This window comes from Dromaius novaehollandiae, chromosome Z (assembly GCF_036370855.1).
Source record: "Dromaius novaehollandiae isolate bDroNov1 chromosome Z, bDroNov1.hap1, whole genome shotgun sequence".
Lineage (NCBI taxonomy): Eukaryota > Metazoa > Chordata > Aves > Casuariiformes > Dromaiidae > Dromaius > Dromaius novaehollandiae.
Window position 1 is genome coordinate 34,034,925 of NC_088132.1, and position 14,981 is coordinate 34,049,905.

The window sequence follows — 14,981 nt, forward strand, 5'->3', positions numbered from 1 at the left end:
CCACAGATATGATTACCTCTCTCCTTTTGGACTACCAAATAGTTTTGTCTTGTGCTCTATCTTGTTGAGAAGGTAGAATCTTCCTGGGTTTTAAGTTTCCTCATATCACTTTTATCTTCTCTGATAAAGCAAAATAATCTCTTAACAGTAAATGCTTGCAAAATGGTGGTGAGAATTCAAGGAAATAACAAGGAATATGTGCATCTTGGGGTTACAGTGCTAATGGCATTAGCACAGCCTGGTATTTAGAATAAGTTTCAAAGAATATTTTATTTCTATTTCCTGTTACTTTGAACCAGTCGGGTTACTTAATTAGCTTACTTACAAATGAAACACTGACTGACTGACTTAAGCAAGTCTACAGCAATCACAAACATGTCTGGATAGATCATGTATTCCTTGAATTTTTGGTGGAATTATTCCACTTCCATAACTGAAAGGGAAGCTTGTTTGTAAATGAGGAGCAAAAGGGAAATATATGAGATAAAGAGTGTAGAAAGTGGGCATAACAGAGTTAATATCCTGTTCATAGAGCATAACTTTGTGTTAGGTACAAAAAGTGCTGGGTGGGATGCCAAGAGGTGTAGGGGGAGCAACATGCAGTTGGTGGCCCTGGCACAGGGCTTCCTAGCAATGTGAGCAAAATCAAATTTTAATTCCTAGGGACGAGAACAGCATAACTCACTGTTGTCTTCAGTGGAACAGCAAAACTTAGTTTTGTGGCAGCAGAAAAGGTTCTGGGTAGGGCAAAAGGAGATGGCTGGCAGGGTCAGGGGGTCTGGAGCGCCTAGGGCTGAGGGGTAGGAGACCCTCCCTCGGATGGCCCCGGGGGGATCCCTAGGCAGCCACCTGCTTTGCCTACAAGTAATCCAGCCCTGCCAGGAAGCTTTCTAAGAAGCAAACTTACAGATAGAGGACAGCTGGTAGTTAAGAAATGGGACCCTCTTCGAAATACCAGGATTCGTATGGAAACCAGTGTGAACTGAGATATGGAGGAGATAAGGGGCAGCTGGGCAGGCCAGGAGCTGGGGAGGTCGAGGAGTGAGAGAAACGTGCTGCAGGGTAATTCTCAAATGGTGCAAAAGGCAGGAAGGTCTTGCAAACATTTGGATCTATATATAGAAGTATCTTAGATAAATGGTCACTATGGTGACCATTATGATTTTTTTTTCCATAGAAGCCAGCTGGTTTCTGAATGTATGTATTGTTTCTTGGAGAAGAGAACACACAGGGCTTCTTTGTAGTGAACACAAAAGTGATTTTTTTTCCTCCTAAATTTAATTTTTGCAGGCTGCTGAACATAGATAAACCATGTCCTTCTCTCCAATTTTCAGGCTAACACAACCCAGACTGCACTGCCTAACATCACCGTAAGTCCTAGGCTGTGTTAAGCAGAGGAAAAGTCTGAAGTGAAAGAGGAAGTTCTAGCTAGAGCGACCAGCGGCCTTCCCTAGCACTTGGCCATGGCCCATCTCGGGGGAAAAGAATTAATGGCAGGGATTACGCTCTGGCCTTGCCCTGCTCGACCTCACTCTTGCCCTCAGCTGCGTGAGAGATCCTCTTCTCCTGTGCGTGACCCCAAAGGCATAAACTCAACTCCACGCACATGCTGCGCTTGGGGCAAGAACAGGGGCTTGCACTGCTGGCAGAAAGTGAGCGTGTGTTAACTGGCTATCATTTTGAGAAGGTTTTTCAATGCCCCAAGAACAAGCCTTTTGCAAATTTTTGCCTGAAAGATACCTGTATGTTTTTTTTAAAATGATACATCATCAGATAATAGATCTAGTAACCATTTGGTGACACGTAATTAAAGCAAGAAGCCATTTAGGCAGAAGTATTGTGGGTTTGGAGCGGCTAGCTGGTTACCTGCAAAGTGTTGTTTCAGAGCCTAACTCTGAACCAAAAAAGTGCACGAGGACTACAAAGTTGTCTGTTTTCTGCTGCTGTTCCAGTACTGTAGTGCATCAGCGTAAAAGCAGATTATGAACTAATAGCTTTGAAACACTATAAGGAGAGTAAGATACCAGTGCAGGAATTGTGATGCAGAGGGACCAGCTTTTAGATGACAGCGCTTGTCCTTCCTGCATCCTAACCATGCAATTGATTTATAGAGACAAGAGAATGCAAACGTGTTGCAACCAAGCCTAAACATAGTTGCTCAAAACAGTCATTTTTTTCTTCTTCTTTATCTCCATCTCCCTCTCTCTTTTAAACCTTTGAATCCCAATCAAGGGCATTGACATGTATTATGTATGCTTTGCATTACTGTGTGTCAGTATCCCCCTTCCTTTGGGGAAAAAAAAAATCTCACTGGCACTGAGGTCAGTATATTTAAGTGCAGTGCTTTTATCTCTCCTGGATTATGTCCTGTAATCTAAATTTCGCCTCTTGGCTGCGGTTTCCATCCTTCTGTCCTGGGGATTCCTGCAGCTCTCCAAAACTGGATGACGACTTCTCCTTGTTCACGAACACTGCATTAGCGTCACCGCTGTTTATTTGGGTTTCTCAACACAGAGGGTCGCATCCTAAAATTCTGCGCACACTATGCAGGAGTTCAGAACATACGAAAAACGGCTGTGACCAGAGTTCATCAAAACTGCCAAACTTTTTTTTTTTTTTTTTTTTTTAAATATGGGAACAGGGGAAAAATGTTCTGATGTTCTGTGGCTGCTCAGCAGCCTGAGGAATTGGAAGAATCCCTGTAGCCTTTTCCAAGTTTGCGGCTTGTGCAGCATGTTTTCCCCGAGCGCTGAGTAAAACTCTTATTGCCGTAAGAGCTGTAGCGCTGAGTGAAACTCTTATTGCCGTAAGAGCTGTAGCGAGCGGCTGTTGTTGAGGACCTCTCCTCTAGTCGAGCGCTGTGCCCAGGACAGATGATCTGCTTGGTCTCATTTTCACTGCAGAAATTATCTCGTGCCATCTATGCTTAAGGTGACCTGGCACTGGCAGTTGCACTCGGACCTTCCCGGGTTTGCTGGGGAAGCAGTGGGAGGGAGGGGGAGGGAAATTTTGTGTAACATTTCGCATATCTCCCAGCAATGGTATGTTTGTGCCGTGGTTGTTGCTCCAGAGAATTCGGGGATGACAGCTTAGGAGGGTTTCCACTGGAGCTAAAGGCCACCTGGAATGACAAAATGAATTAAATGCCAGCCGTTTGCTCCCTGAAGACCTTTGTGCTTATTTATGACTACAGTGAGACAGTCAGCAGAGGGGATCGCATGCAATCTGGAGAAACATTTGAAAAAAGTATAGGAAATCAGACCTCTTCGTCTTCTGCATTCCCTCTCTCCTCCTCCTCCATGTGCAGTACACATACCAAGTGCCACTTTTGGCAGGATTTCACCCATTTACACCAACAGGGAATGTGACTGCACACCTTTGGTAGGAAAAAATCATTGTTTCTGTGCATTCTGCTGTCTAGGGCAGTGCAAATCTCACTGCGGTATTGACTGTTCTTAAAGCTTTTGGCAATGCATGTTCTGCGAAGGTCACGGTGCTACTGAAAATCCTGAGGCTCTTTTTGCTTCAGTGAAGTCCTTGACCGGCTCATAAGCTTTCTCAGGGAAATTACCAGGTTAAGCAAATGGAGCCATGCACCCATATGAAGAAAAACCTTTTCTTATTCATTCTGCAGCAGTAGCATCCTGACCTTTTCTGCCAGTGCCTAGCATCTCCTTTCTCAGCTTGCTGGCGTTCAAACTGCAAATAAGTGATTTCTCCATCAGTATTTCGTTAAGGACCCAACACCAAGTACAGCTATGGAAACTCTGAACAGGAGTTTGAAACAAAATATTGGCAACCTCATATCTTTAAAAGTATTCTTGCTCAGCGATCATACTGATATATTTTTTAACTTTGGTGTGTGTGACACAACCTCATGCAGGAAGACAGCTGGTTATTTTTGCTGGAATTTGCAAGCACTTGTTTTCCAAACTTCAGAGACGTTTTGCAAGGGAAAAATGTCCATACAAGCTGAGGTTGGAGGGGGCAATGTTGGCTACTGGGAAAGTAAGCTTACGTGCAATTCTGGTAATTCTTCAGGATTACCACATAATTGAAGCTTTCAAAGTGTGTTAAGCAAATAAGGTTTCCCTCCTTTTGAAAGATGTGGAAACCGATGCACAACTTTGTAGGCAGAATTCAGGCTCCGTTTAGTTGGGGGGGGGGGAAACAACCTGTGGACAACTTCAATCTTTAAAGTTGCAAAGATAGCTGGGCTGAGTGAGGAGAGGAGGCTGCTTCCTAAAGCTTGATTCTTCACGAAACATCTGGTTCTACTTTGTGTTGACTTCATTGGTCATTGGAAAACAGTGGCATGATTTCAACTGCAGTGATCTGTTTGAATTTTGCAGGCTTTCTCTCCTCCCCACAACTAAGTTGTATTCCTTCTTTATATTTTTTGGCCCTTCAGATATGGAGTGTGTGCTGTGCGAGCTCTGAAAAGCCTGCTCCGCCTCCTATATTGTAAGCTTAAGGGCGCAGCACTTTCCTACTCAACAATATTCCTGGAGTACCGCTTTCCTACTTAAACAAACTGCCCTCAAAACAATCGATGAACTTGGACAGGTTTCAGTAATGTGCTAGTACAAAATGTTATTGTGTTGGCAGTAGCGGCGCAGGTCACTCGCAACAAGTGCTTGTTCTGGCTCCGTCGCAATCCGCTCTGCTTGTTACGTTGCCCTGTTATGCCGCGGCTATAAAAAGCCTTTGATAATCACAAAGCTCTCCTCCACGAGGCTGGAAGCGGAGCTATGCTTACTGACAGGTACCCAAGTACACAAGTGAGCACTTCCAAGAAGAGCCTGGTAGGAGGTGGCTTGCAGGGAACAAATCCGGAAGCCGGTTCCAGTAAGGCTGGATAGGAACGGGTCACATTGGCTGCAAGGGGATTTAACAGCCTGATTAAAGTCCACATGCAGAGCCTTTTTTCACCGCGAGCGGAGGATACCTCTACAGACGGGCATTTGTGTCCTCTCTGTGCTGTAAAGGGATGGCAGGCTAGGGGAAATTCTCCTGGGCCATCAGCTCCAGGCCCCCCATCACAGACAACCCTGTGGTATCTGCCCTTTCCTACAGCGATGCAGCTCCATCTGTCAAACAAGCGCCAGTTTTGTCATGTTATGCCAAAGGGAGGAACTTATTTAAGACGCTTCCTGCTGTCATTGTTCATCAGCTTCTTTGAATTGTCAGTCTCAGTTTTATTGCTGGATAGTTTCTGTCCCCTTTTTCTTTCTCCTTACTAGCTTCTTCCTTTAGTTTAAATACATCTCTCTGTTCTTGGTGTTTACCCTTGATATATAGCACAAAGATATCACACTTCGGGCTCCTTTCTGCCTCCCCAGCCAGGTTACTTGTCTTAGTCCTCTCTCGTGAGATTGCCTCTCCATGCTCCTAAGGACCTAAGTAGCTCTTGCCTGCAATCATGCCAGACTGAGCTCAACTTTCCACTAAACAAAACAATTCACTTTTTATTACTCTGACACGATAATGTCTGAGGGCTCTGTCACTGAGTATATGATCTTCCTGCAAAAGGCAATAAAGAGATTTGATGACTAAGGACTTCACAGAGAAGCAATTTTGGGCTTGAATAATCAGTCTCTCAGTTTCCTCCTTTGCTAGTGGTAGTAAATTGTGCTGGAGATAAAACTGGTGCATCGCATGTCCCCTGCCTGGGGCACTGCACGGGAGTTAGGCCACACTTGGAGATCGTATAGCCCTCTTTCCCACCATGCAGTATAGATTAAACAGAAGACTAAGGGGATGCCTTATGTTTTCCATGCTTTATGGCCTAGCACAGCCTAGTAACCATCTAGCTTCAATTTGAGGGGGAAGGGCCTGTAAAAACTGAGGAAGCGGCAAACATGCCATCTGGTTCTCCAAGTTGTGTCTTTCATTAGGTAAGACTTTGATGTGGGCCTGGATTAATCAGCAGCAGTATAATTATCTGCAAAGTATCGTGTCCGTAAGACACTAAAGTATCATGCCCTTAAAATCAATTCTATCATCAAAAACACATGTGAATCTCTCAGAGAAGTCATGGAGAAATAAGTATATATGTGTGCATATATAAATACAGTGTACATATATACTTTTAGAAATATATCTAAGAAAAAAAGCTTTTGTCCATGGGGGCTAGCTAATGCTTCAGGACAGATGGTCAGTACCAATCCATATTCATCATTTCCTTATCCGTATAGAAATCATCTGGACATTTTGTGCAGGAAGGCATTGGGGAAATAGAGCAAGACTGCAAGAATGATCAAGAGCGTGGGAAGACTGTCAGCATGGCGGTGACTGGGATGGATATGCTGACGCCAGGTCTGCCCTGCAGACTTCTGCCCCTCTAGCTTTCGGCCGGCGTGAGGAGAGGGGTGACCCTTGCTCAGGTAGCTGCACTGGCAGAAGTTTATCATGTAAATACAGCGATGTTAGTAATGCATTTTTATTAACATTCTTTGGTCTTTCGCTTGTGGGGGGCAGTTTTACTGCAGGCAGGAAGAATAACCTGAATAATAACATATATGTGACACCGCATGTGACAGGGAACACCATGCAAGTAGATGAAGCAGTGACGGTGATAGCAAAGGCGGATCAAGAATTCTTATTTTCTGCCTTCTGCAAAGCAAGAATAAAGTAGCACTTAATGTAAGGAAATCGCAAGAAATGCCATACTGATAAATAGAAGTAATATGCAGGTGTGAACGTTAAGCTCTGTAACTCATTGTCACCAGAATTACTAATGTCATATATATGTAACAAGCTTCCAAATAAATCAATCAGATGGTTATACAGAGAAGGAAAATACCTAGTGCTATTACAGTTAGGGGGAAAACATTTTGGAAGGGTTTCTGGACTTACGCCAATATCTAATTCCAGGATGAGATGCCATGTCAGGGGAGGGAGGGATTGCCCTACATTTTGCCTGCTCCATGGGTTTTACACCTCCTTTGGTGCATTTGCGACTGGCTACTGTCCAAGGTGGGAAACTGGAGTAGAAAACCCTGCATCGGCTCCCCTGGATTATTTCTTCTGTGCACTTCCCTCTGCAAATACACCTCTCTGCGGCGTGGTTTGACCACGGTTTGCTTCTGAAGGGCCGGGAAGGAAGGGAGCCCCTGCGCCCTCACCGCCGGGAAGCGCTCCCCACAGCCGCGGCTTCTCCTGTGAACCACTTCCAGCCCCATGGGAGGCTCTTCAGGGTCCATGGTACAGGATTTGCTGGCGATTAGAGGCTAACAGACCTCTGAATTCCAGCTCCGGAAACTTCCTCCTAACGTTTTGCAGTGACATTTACCAAATAGCATACTAATAACATGAAGTCACTTTATATAACCATGATGAGTGGCAGGATTGCCAAATACCTGTGTATGGTGGCATTATCATATGCTTTTATGAATTAAGGTACATTTAGGTATGTTTTCTCCACTAGAGTTAATTCTGGACTCTGCATCAAGAAGCTGCTGTATCAGACAAGTTCCTCCCCACCTACATCTCAAATACAAGGAAATTATCAAGCGTAAAATTGGGAGATTTTTCGTAATAGAAATATTGCAAATTGGTTTCTAAATAATGCTTAAATTGTTACTCTTTAGCAGGTTCTATCTAAAACCTCACTTTTGTTGCTTGCTTGAAAATGTATCTTGCTAATAGCGTATTGAATTGTTTGTGTGCAAGGTATTTAACTTGCCTTTTCACAAAATGTTCTATTACTGGCATTGCACATTTCTGCAGCTTAGCTTTTCAGCCCGCTCTGTGTTGTACAGTAATTCCCAAGAATGGCAGTGCATTGCAACATGAAAAAAAAGGATAACATTCTCAAGGCTTTATCTTGACCTGCTTGTTCATGTTGACTTAAATGATGCAAACGTCAAATAATTAATGTACTTTTGACAAAATGAACGTTAGGGTCAATGAAAGAATCCAATGTAAATATTGTGATCATCACATAGTGACTGCCTCTAGTTAATGCGGCTTCGTTTTTCATTGTGTCAGGAAGGATACAAATGATTTGTTCTCAGTAGGTCAGAGTAGAAGACGCAGCTGGACTAAAAGGGGGAAAAAAAAGTAAACAACTTCCTGGGAAACTAGTAGGAAAAGGCATATGAATCCCCAGCCTTAGGAGGAGTCTCAGAGAAGGCAGTGCAGGCTTTCCCAGTCTAAAAATTCCTCATGGGAGAATTTCTTGGCAGCCTTAATTTCCTTTGGCTGACCCTTTCCAGCCCCCCTTGCGCTGAAGGGCTCTTCACCTTCTCTCAACCCTAACCCTAGCCAAGTGGCACAGTGTTAGGAAAAGAAGCAACAGTTGCAACAAGGGAAATCCTCATTAGAGGTAAGGGATTTTTTTCCCCCTGCCATGAAGGTGGTCAAACTTGGGAGGTTACCCAGAGAGGTTGTGGACTCTCCATCCTTGGAGATACTCAGAACTCAACTGGACATGGCACTGTGCAACCTGATGCAAGTTGGCTGGTCTGAGCAGTGGCCTGACCGGACGACCTCCAAAAATTCCCTCTGGTCTACGTTATTTTGTGATTCTGCATGTCTTGTAGAAGACATGCTGCCTTCCTGGCACAGAAAGGCCTTTAATGGGCACAGGTCATGAAAAAAAGAAACAATTTTGATGGGATTTTGAGCATGAAATGTAGGGAAAATCGTGGTGAAAGTCAAGGATAATCATCTTTGGTGAGGTATGTGATTACAGATAGAGATTCATCCCTTCCACTGACTTTATTCAGATACCTTTGTTTCCTGTGGCTGCCCAGGACTGCAAAAGAGGGGAGTGAATTTTGGTGGGAGGAGAAAATTTTTCTCATGATATCTGTCAGCACAATTAGGACTTGCACATTGATTTTCTTGTTGCATTAGGGTACATTTTGGAATATTTAATTGTAGGTACCTCTAAACCCCAATGTGTGATAGTCCTCAATTTTCAGCTCACACAATTAATACTTTCTCAAGTCTGTCCAAAAATTAATGTGAAGTGGCAGAAGAATTTTAAGTATAATCAGAACTGTTTTCATCACATCCTTATCTACATGCGCAAGTCCCCATTTAAGGAAGGCCGAAGGCACTTAGGTGAGGGAGCTTATGGAAGTGGCTTATTGTCTGGGGAGGAGAAAAGTTTCTCTGCGCTAAAGGGAATCTCTTTGACATTGGCATGAGCTTCTGCCTGTTTCTTTCGTACTGAAAATAGAAACCAGGTGAATTAGCCTAACCCTAGCACTTTGAAAGATCTTCTGTCCATTTAAAGCGTTGAAACTAAGGTCATGTATCTCTGTTAACTATTTATTAGCCAAAAGTCTGATCATGCTTGCATGAGTATAGGCAGAGGCAACCTGATTATTTTCCGTAGAGCTGCTAATTTTAGTTTTCTTTGGCTATATGGAGTGAGCAAATGATGTGTGCGCGCGTGAGAAGACAAAGGGAGAGGACCTGAAAAAACGAAGACGAATACACGCCAGGAGAACATGCTGGCGTCCTGCGATGGCAGATTAGCAGCTGCTTTGCTGCCTCCTCCTCCTCCTCCTCCCCGCAGCCCTCGGGGGCACGGACATTAGAGCCCAGCAACCGGCCTCTTCCCTGACCGGGAAGGTCAGTGACCCGACCTGGCTTTCACCAGTGCCCGCTCCCAACATTAAACGTTTAACAAGGTGATAAGAGCCTGGAGGATTAGCATTTGGGGGAAAAGGTTGCGACCTCTATAATTGGGCTCTTATTGAATAAAAATGGGCGTAAGTGAGCTATTTCCGAGTCTCCATGCAGCAGGAGGGGATGGAGCAGCCTCTGGGCGCTCAGGCAGGAGGGGGAGAAGGCCATGGGGCGGTGGTCCCTGCCTCGGGGGGAAGGAGATGGTAGCTCTCCTGGGGCTTGGTGCCGACGGGGAGGAGAAGCAAGAGACGTTTTTGATGAACTGGACCCTATCGGGCTATGGATCAGCTCAGCCACCTGCCCACCTCTTTCCTCACCAGTATAGAGCATTTAACAGCAGCCAGGAGAGTCCCTTCCAGACTTGCCGTCAAATACGAGTTTTGTGCCTGCCTTGATCTACCTGTAGAGTTATTAGTGCTCTGGTTTTAGAATGAATTTCCCCGCATTTCATTTCTTTTTTTTCTTGAATTCGAACAACTTGACCTTTTATTGAGACTCGGGATCGAAATCGATGCAGATGCTGATGGCTGGTTATAAACTTTTCTTGTATTTCAGTAAAATTTTGTACGAGTGTGACCTAAAACAGTGTCAGAAAGGGCCAGATTTACTTTGCTCTATACACATATCCTGATTGCAAAATATAAATAGATATGTGTAATACATATGTTAGAATTCTGTTTTATCTATTCTACGAGATACTCACACTTTTGTGCTATGGTGTTTTGGTGGTCTATTATCTATAGCTATGGTTTTCAAGTCTGCAAAAAAAAAAAATACCCCATCACTATATTTCCATGAATATTTACATGACTGCACTTCAAAATAAAGCAATACATTAGCTAAATACTCTCTGAAGAGAATAACTGTGTGCAATTCAATCACCGCTGGAATCAGAGCCACCGGCAGTGACGCCATCTCTGACTGTGACGATATAACCAGATTCTGCGTCAGTTTGAGTCCTGCTCACGCCGCTGCGGCCGTACCCCGATTTCCCTGCCACGACGGCCAGGCTCACGGGCCGGGCGGGAGGCACAGTACGCGCCGGCAGGCCCCCAGTCCGGCTGCTGCCGAGAGCAGGGGCATCCTGCAGCACCGCTCAGCAGCGGCAACAGCAAGTGGCCTTTGCGACCCTCTGAAGCTTTTTTTCCCTTCTTATTTTCTTTTTTCTGTCTTTTCCCTTTTTCTCTTTTTTCCTTTTCTCTTTTTTCTTTTTTCTCTCTTTTCTTTTTCCACCTTTTCCCTTTTCTTTTTTCTCTTTTTTCCCTTTCCTCCCTTTTTCCCTTTTCTCCCTTTTATTTTTTCCCTTTCCCCCTTTTCCCTTCTCCCTTTTCCCCCCTTTTTCTTCCTCCCCCTTCCCTTGCTTTCCCCTGCTTTTTCCCCTTTTTCCAAGTACGTGCAGTATCTTTGCTGACACACCTTGTGTGCAACCGCCAGAGATCAAAATTCACCTATTGTCCTTGGCTTTCTGGAAGGAACTGAATGAATACTTGACATTCATCGTGGGACAGGCACAGATAGTGCACTTGACGTCTGTAACTCCGAGCATGCACTAAGTCATGCAGAAACTAGGTCCTGGTATTTGTTTCTTGATACTTAGAAATACCATCAGCCTGTTTCTACTGCTGTTTGCTTGCTTGCTTGTTTGTTTTCCCCTTAGCAGTTTGTTTGACTAACAGTGTTTGGAAATAATTTCCTTTACCAGCAATTTCAACGCTGTAATATTTGTACCTGGAAACGTTAACTTCCTTTTGGCTATCAGTTTCTGTAAGTTTTTATCTCAAATCCTGTATATACTCCGCAGCACTCTTAATGACTTCCTTTCATGACTTGTCCTCACAAAACAAAACTCTATTTTTAGCAATGGTCATGTGCAGTATCCTTACCAACTAATTTAATATGACGTTGCAAAATAGTCAAGACGGTCATGAACATAACTAAGGAAAAAAACAGGTATTTTTTACAGCCAGATATGAGATTTGTATTGCCCCCCTGCCTTTTTTTTGGTGGAGAGAATTGCTAGATTCAGCACGTGCTGATTTTATTTGGAAAGTACTTATGATTTGTGCTAGTGCAAATGAATTTGAAATGCAACCAGTATATTTTGAAAGCAGTAAAATTTCCTAATGTGCACAGGGTTAATGTGAGTTTACAGAGACACTCTGCTTATAACAGGAAAGGTTTGTTCCAAATCACTTCAGTGCAGGAAACATTGGAGCTGCAATTTTAATTACAGTGGATGCGATCTGCCCGGAGCTTTCTGCAAAGAAAAGTCTGATGTCACAATGAGATGTTTCCAAGTACATATGTGCTCTTAATTTTCTGCTATAATTTGTTTCAAAGAATTTCTTTCAAAGCAAAGAAAGGCACGGTTAAAAGGGAGATGGCTTTCACAGAAGGAGGATAAACATTTCAAGGAAAACACCCATTCAGGAATAAACATCTGGAAACAACTGGAACATGACAGCCACCTAGATCTGTCCTTTGGGATCAAACCGTTGGGGCCTGTGGGTAAGCTGGGGCTCCCGTGACTGAGTCAGTGCTTTTGGACTATTCATTATGAACATGAGTGACATTTATTTACTTCAGATTGCAGTCGGAGATTTTCACTAATGAGTCATCAGTAAGGGCAGTCGCTGCTGGTAAAAGATCAAAGGTAAAATCCAGTGATGCATAAAAATAAGAATAATGCTCAAAATCCCCCAGGAGAGAAAGGGAAGATTAGGTCACCCACCTCTGTGTACAGTCAGACAGCATCGGTTTGCTTTCTGCCAGGAGCTACAACTTTTTGGAGCCTGTTGCGCCCAGCTTGGCAGGGCCGGCTGCTGGAGCCAGCCACGGAGGCGGGGAGTTAGAGACGCACCCGTAGCAGCATCGCCCTTGCAGCATGAGGCCTCCGGGAAAGGAGGTAGTCAACGACATCCTGCTGAGGCTGGAAACACAGGCATCTGGTTAGGCTACTTTTTAGCAGCAGAGCAATGAAGCAGTCATAAACGTGCATATCGTTTTGCTGGTTACGCTGCTGCATCCCCTCGTATAGCCCGTTGTGGAGGTGTCTACATCCTTCGAAGCATTGGCATCCGATTGCCAGCAGCAAGCGTATGCTGCCTTGCACATCGGTGCAAGTCTCGGCCTAACTGGCCTGTAATTCCTGTTACTAGAGAAAGAGCGGGGCTCATCTCAGCAGAAGAAGGCACTGCTCTGCCTGATAGTTTAGGCCTGAGATAAGGAATGCCTTTGTGGAGCCATGGGAAAGGCGTTTTCATGTCTTAAATCTAATCTAGTTTGGAAAAAAGCGAGATTAGCAGCAGGGCATGTCCTTAGCTAGAAGCATGAAAGCTCAAAACTGACAGACTCTTTTGACTCTCCCAGTTGGGCATACTACCCTCGGCAAACATGTCCAAACGCAGGCTCTGATCGGCTCGGAGTTATGCCCATCTGTGTGGATAATAGTGGCATTAACTCACTTTCCGCGTGTTTGGATAGCGCCCAAACCCATTCTGCTCCTCCACACAGGGGGAAAAGGCCAGGCCAAGAGGTGCCTTTTATGGGCAGCCAGGATAGCCCCGAATGTGACATCTGTTCTCCAAGAGGTCCTCTGGGTCTCGCAGAGGCTTTTGTTCATTTTTGCCTCCGCACCGGGGAAGGGAGGATGTTCGCATGCCTAGCTGCCAACAGCATTGATTGTTTTAGGAGCTCTGACAGCAGCTCAGGGTGCCAAAATGCTTGCGGTAGGAAAATATTGCGCCAAATCCTGCAGCGCTGAAGCCGTGTAGTGTAGGAATAATATAAATCACATGAGAGGGCATGCAAATGGTTACCAGGTGAATCTGGTGCATCTTAACCAGGAATGTGGATAAATTACAAGGTAACTTGTGCCTTCTAATGTGGAGTAAAATGGAAAAGAACTACTTGAGCCTTATCGCTCCGGGGTGAAGAAGATATGGGTTTTGTGAAAGGTGTGGCAAAAGCGTTCTCTCTCTTTTTGTTTGCGACAATGATCATTGTGCTAGCAGTGGGATTGCAAACGGTTCACAAGATGCTTCAAGGCCAGCTCAGTGCAGCCAGACAAGCACAACTAGCATTGGGCATCCCCAACGCAGGCATGCACGCAGGTGACCACCGACGGGGGGGAAAGTGTGATAGGAAATGTGAGATCTTGTGGCATGGTCTAGGGCAAGCACACAGGAACCGAAGTGATATTAATCTGTAACCTTGCTTACCTAATAGCAACTTACTCCTTTGTCTACTATACTCTGCCTCTGCAAGCCATAGTCACGGGCATTGCTGAAAGGCTTCCTGGCTTCTGTCAGCTACAGATCTGGTTAAGGCTGATATGTATGTTACTCTAAATAAACCATCAGATATATTCAAGTCCTTATTGTGTAAGGTAGAACATGCTTTTAAAGTGTAGCTGCTATTTTTCTATAATAATTTTTCAATAACTTGAACATTTCAGGAAAACAAGAGTTGGGATTTTTATTGCTTTGAGGAAGACAACACTGTATTTTCGTTCTAGCCATCAGTTTCCTAGATTGACTTTGCTGTTAGGAAAAAAGAAAAAAATCACAAAAGCTTCTGGACATTTGGACATTTGTAAAGTGAGGCCAAGCATGTAGAAACCTAGATGAAAATGCAGACCTAATTTTGCAGGCACTCCTTTCTTAAAATCTTGGTCTGAATGCTTGAACTGTTTTGTATCGCTCATTGGGCTTGCAGTCAGCAAAGTTAAAAAAAAAAAAGGATGAATTTTGAGACTGAAGGAACAGCTGCATTGCTTCTCTACTATGGCAAAGCTAAGCAAAATACCAGAGAGCACCAGGTAATTTAATAAGGCAATTGCATATGAGACTTAAGCAAAGCATACCAGATATATATGAATGATGCTTTTGTGTTAGGCTGCTGGTTTCCTAAGAAAGCATCACTTAAATGACTGTGTAATTCTAAGGTTTAATTTTGATGGAAAAAACACCTTAATACACAAAAATTACTATGATTTGATTTAGAGGATTTAATATATATTTTTCCAGAGTAAGTCAGCTAATTTTTAAAAGCGCACTTCATTCTTCTTTACTTCAGCACCGCCAGTGATGTTTCACAGACAGGTCTAATGTCCTGTGCAATTAATGTGAAGGTTTGTTCCAGGAGAAAGTCAAAGATGGTAACATCCCTCTTCAACAAATATCCCTTTTGACACTCCATCTACACTGACAGCTTTGAAGACTGCAGCATCTGTTTAAATTGTAGAATTCTGTGTCCATACTCTACAAAGAGACAAAGCAGAATAAAGTGATTTCTGGGTTAAGAGCTGTGTTTATCTTTACAATGAATGTTAATTA